Source organism: Amblyraja radiata, chromosome 33 (genome assembly GCF_010909765.2).
Source record: "Amblyraja radiata isolate CabotCenter1 chromosome 33, sAmbRad1.1.pri, whole genome shotgun sequence".
NCBI classification, from domain to species: Eukaryota; Metazoa; Chordata; class Chondrichthyes; order Rajiformes; family Rajidae; genus Amblyraja; species Amblyraja radiata.
The window spans coordinates 14,134,570-14,140,569 of record NC_045988.1 but is presented as its reverse complement, the minus strand read 5'-3'; positions in this window follow the sequence as shown (position 1 = coordinate 14,140,569).

Below are 6,000 nucleotides of genomic sequence, written 5' to 3'. Positions count from 1 at the left end.
AAGATCAAATTTCCTTCTATCAGTTGCAAATCAAAACTCTGTCCTAATTGGGGCAGTTCAGCTCTTCCAACATGCTGGATGTAGTACTTTTTTTTTTAAACAGTGCAGTTAATGTTAATTGCACCATACTAAGATCTTCTACTAATCAACTCAGTAAGTACTTCAAGGATATTAACCTCTCAATGCACCTTTAATAAAAACAGAAACACTTTTTAATACTCAGCAGGCCAGATAGCATCTGGTCTGAAACACATTCCTTTCTTTCCTAATGGCAGTCATTCAATCTTCTTACTGTTCATAGAACCACGATCAGAAAGTATTAAACCCATTCCTGTTTTTTCCTTTGCTACCATATCAACCTGCTTGGATATTCTGTACCCCAAGTTGAATGCCGTATACAGAGCAAGAACAGACCTGCGAAAGGTTTGTATAATTATCCAAACACAGCCCAGGGCAAATTATATAAAATATTTGCAGTGAAAAAATTGTTAGTTTGGAATTAGATACTTAGAAGAGTAGATATATAGAATCATACATCCTGGAAATATTTTAACCAACTCGTCCACACTGACCAAGATGTCCATATATGTTAGGCCCACTTACATGCACTTGACCCATATTCCTCCAAACCATTCCTATCCATGTACTTTCTAAATTTATCTTAAATGTTGTTATTGTACCTGCATCAACCACTTCCTCTAGCAGCTCATTCATGAGTGTCACCTTTTGCATGACATAGCTGCCCTTGGGGTTCCCATTACATCTTTCCACTCTCATCTTAAATCTACAGCCTCTAGTTCTTCATTCCCAAACTCTGAGGAAAAGACTGTGTACATTCACACTATGTCCCTCATGATTTTATACACCTCTGTAAGATCACCCCATATCTTAAAATAAAATTCAGAAACAAAATAAATGAAAAACCTCAGCATTTCAGTCAACATTTGTACATGAACAACATAATTAATATTACATTAGATCTCTCTGGAGTCAACACAAGATGCGTTATTCTAATACATGATAGAATAGTTATGTTTCACCTCTACATAGAAAACAATTTAAAGCTTTTTCTTAAATCTGATGGAATTTTCCTGACTCCTTAAATAAACATTCAATAATGAATTGTTATCAAACATTAAGAGCACGTGAATTATTTAAGGAAACTGAGAATTTGTATTTTAACAGCAGGCAACTTTTATCTTTAATCTGTTCCAGTCTTCTTTGGATCTATTAAAGCCTGACTGACACACCCTTTCTTCATTCTACAAGCAGTAGTTGGTTACAACGGTTCAAAAATCTCTGACCAAACGTGAATCTTTCCCCTTTCGTAATATTCAACAATGAGTTAACAAACTGACATTTCTATATGCAAAATTATTGAATAATTGCAATACTTTTGGCAAACTATACTATTTATAACGGTTTTTTACAAAAATATTATTTGTGTGTGGATGCAAATCATTTTCTAATTCAGAATTAGAAAATGTTGCTATAGTAAAATATCAAAACCATTTTTGAATAACTACCGCAAAGTTATTTGGGAGTTCAGTTATCTATTAAACCCGTGGGCAAAATCTTGCTGGTAACATAATTTAAAAACATGAAGAAAAATATTCAATTTTATAAACAGTTCATATTCTGGCTGTATCACAGTTCTTTATGTAGAACTTGTCATTCATGAAATTTTTTCCTTCCAAATTAATTGACTGGTCAGTAATTGATGCAAATTGTTATCAGAAATAGGAAATTACCATTTATTTGGGTAAAATTCAGATTAAGCAACATCATAGGATGATTTGATTGAAATCTGCTTACTGAATAAAGTTATGGGAAATAATTAGATGTCTATATACAGATACGTGCAAAATTAAAGTTTAAAAAAATGTAATTGAATGGATTTTCTGCAATATTTGTTAGTTTACTTGTTAAATTCCAGGTTGTAATGACTTTTCTGCCTCCAAAATTGAGACTGGCTGTATCATTATTTTGTTGTAATCTTCAATATTTTGTTTTACAGGATAATCACTTAAACACTTGGGTAACACTTGGGTTTAAGCCCTGCCATGCCAGTTTAAAAACAAAAATTAGTATGTGAAAAAAAGATCTGGAAATATGGAATAGTCACCACATCATATTGTTCTTTTCTGTTTCTCTCTTTTCCTAGTGGTAATCTTCATGTTCTTCAACAATTTTCATGGCATTATTTCTAATTTTTTTTTGTAGGTCAATTACAGCTATTTGAAAAATTAATTAGAATTAGACTAAAATAGGCCCCTCTTGATACAAATTATTCCAATAATTGCAATGAAACCCAAATAATCAATTAAAAATGTTAGGAAGTGCTAATTGGAAACATGGTATTATTAAGGTAATATAAGTATGAAATAGGAAAAGGAATATGTCAGCACTGAGGTCCCAAACTTGCAATGTCTACCACATAAAAGGCCATGGCAACAAGCCTTTGGAAACAGCACCATTAACATTAACCATAACCATATAACCATATAATAATTACAGCACGGAAACAGGCCATCTCGACCCTTCTAGTCCGTGCCGAACACGTATTCTCCCCTAGTCCCATATACCTGCACTCAGACCATAACCCTCCATTCCTTTCCCGTCCATATAACTATCCAATTTATTTTTAAATGATAAAAACGAACCTGCCTCCACCACCTTCACTGGAAGCTCATTCCACACAGCCACCACTCTCTGAGTAAAGAAGTTCCCCCTCATGTTACCCCTAAACCTCTGTCCCTTAATTCTCAAGTCATGTCCCCTTGTTTGAATCGTCCCTACTCTCAGTGGGAAAAGCTTATCCACGTCAACTCTGTCTATCCCTCTCATCATTTTAAAGACCTCTATCAAGTCCCCCCTTAACCTTCTGCGCTCCAAAGAATAAAGCCCTAACTTGTTCAACCCTTCTCTAATTAAGTTCTTATTTAGGCCACAGACCATTTTGTCTTCGACACATTTGGCCCTTCTTAAATTGTTACTGGATCAAAATTTAAGAACTAACTAACTGACATCACTCTCTGAGTATTTTCACAGCACTTTAATGGATTAAGAAGGAAACTCAAATTCGAGATACCCATATTCCCTAAATGAATTAAGATGAAGATATCAGTTGAATGTTAACACAAAGAAGGATCATTCTACCTTTTCCCAAATGCCCCTTAACCCAACCTCGGAGTATATTTGTGGGATGATAAGATAATGTTTATTTCCTTGTTTCCCAACTTCACATAACTATGCTATTGTAAGGTGTGCTTGGGGCATACATAAATCTGTCCAGATATAAAAGCATGGCAACGATCAATGAATCAAACCCAATTTTTTGAACACACCTTTGTGTACCTAATTGAATGTTAAATGAAGATCCAAAGATGATTGTACATGTTTAATGTCAGAAAAACATTGGCATATAGTATAGGTGGGAAATAAATAAATTATTCAAATACATTTTCAACATGTGTAGCTCATGACTGTACAAATATTTGATAATGACCATCCTTTTTCATTGTTAGTAACACACTGAGGGCTTCCAGCAGTAATTTATTTATTCAGACCCTGCTCCTCATAGTTGCGTAATAAACTAAAGCTCATTAAATTCAACAACAAAATTTATTTATGATTTTATAAATGAGAAGTACAAATGATGAGAGTCTGAAACAGAGTGGATAGGAGGCATTGGTTTCCCCTAGCAAGGAAGTGAATAACTAGGGGTTATTATATAGGATAAGTGGGGAGTTAAGAACATCCCATCACCACACAAGTTTAATGCATCAAGGAAGCAGCTCACTCACCTTCTTGAAATATGTAAATAAATTAATTACGATGAAGATATTATGGAGTTCAAAACTCACTGCCTAAAAGGACGGCAGTGATTGAAATATTCAAAAAGCTGGGTCAGCACTCGATATGTTGTCTTATGTAGCAAGAACTAGGAAGTAGAATTCGGCTGCATTCATTTGTACAGGATGTGCAAAATGCTGTCAATTTCTGAGATAAATTCAGAGGAGGAAAATCTGTACCTTCATTGTTCAAGTTGCTCTGGCCACAGATTGTTTCTCCTAGTAATGATACAGAGTTGCTTTTATGCCAGTTGATTCCACCTTGTAACTCAATGACTGTCTTGGTTCTGGAAAGGGAATTGCAAAAAAGTCAAAATGGATTTGTAAAAAAGCCACAAGTAACAAAATATTTCAGAATTGATTTATGATACGATAAAACTTTATTCATCCCCGGAAGGAAATTACCATTAAGCCCAATAAAATAAGAACACAATCTATTGAACATTGTAGTCAACCTTTGAAAGGTTTTAATGCCTATTTCTGCAGGGTTTAACTTACCCTGTCCCAGAGAATGCATCAATATAAGACCTATACCATTCTTCAAACAGCTATTAATTCATATAAACTTCATTTTGTATTCAGTTCTTTATGTGAATTGTCTAGTGATAACTTACCATTGTCTGCACCATTACTCAATCACCATGGCAACTGTCAAATGCCATTTGACTGCTGATAAAATAAATGAAGCACTTAAATTCAGGAGAACCATATAGATCTTAGTTTAGTTGAGCATGCTTGTCTTTTAGAGCAGCATTTTTGATTTAAGTGCAGATATTGATTACCCCAGTGGGAAATACAGCTTTATAGAGCTGATGGTGTTGGTCACAAGGAAGCCGAGAAATGTCCTAGGATCAGGTTTCTTTGGCTACTCAAACGAATACCTAACATTTATTGGAGTGTACCTTCTAAAATTGTCATTCATCACCAACAGCTTCAGTTTCCTTCCATGGAGTCCACTCCATTAATATTAAATCCAATATTTCTTGATTAGAAAGTTATGGGGAGAAGACAGGAGAATTGGGTTGAGAGGGAAAAATAGATCAGCCATGATTGAATGGCGAAGTTGACTCGATGGGCTGAATGGCCTAATTCTGTTCCTGTCTTATGGTGTTTGGCAAACTGCATATCTGGGAGAAATTAAACCATTACCAGCTGTGACTATTAATCTTCGTGTGTATTATTAAAGGAATAAATCATGGATCACTTTAAGTATTATGAGCTTGCTGTTTAAATGGCAAACACTTCGAAGGATGTGTTGAGAATTTTCCAACAGAGACACACTGAGGTGAAATGTCTGGTTGCACTATATTGATATAAGATCTCAGGTGTACAATAAAAGCCCACGGAGTTAAGTATAATTATTCATTCACAATCAGGTATACAGGGCGGCACAGTGATGCAGTTAGTAAAGCTGCTATAGTACAGTGCCAGAGACCTGGGTTCAATCCTGACTGTGGGTGCTGTCTATATGGAGTGTACACATTCTCCATGTGACCATGTGGGTTTCCTCCAGGTGCTCTGCTTTCCTCCTGCATCCTAAAGACCTGTATGTTTGTAGGTTAATTGGCCTCTATAAATTGCCCTTAGTGTGTAGGGAGTTGAATGTGGGATAATATCAAACTAATGTGATCGATGGTCAGCGCGTACTCAGTGGGCTGAAGAACCTCTTTCCATGCTGTATCTTTCAATCAATCAATACCAGCCAATGAATTTCATTTCTGGATGCTACTAAATAAGATTTATCTCCAGCCTATCATTTGAGCCATTTAGATATTTCAGCTCACCATCTATCCACAGCGCAAAATTAAATTGCAACACAATGCTGCATTTTCATTATTGAAATCCTAGTTAATTACCTTTTACAACTTAAGATTTGCACTTTACTGTGAAGAGAACTTCAGTTACTGCCATAACATCCTTAAAATAACAATGATCAACTGGCCAAATCACTTGAATGCAGTAAAATAACACAAACTAAACATGTTTTATCTTTACACTAATCCTTTGATGTAGCATGTAATTCCTGTGTATATTCAATTGAACTGTAGGATTGTATGCTTCCTTGAGATAAACCAGCCCTCAAATGTTACAAATAAAACAATTTTAGAGCAGATGGGTCATGTTAAAGTAAAACACGCTTCGGATT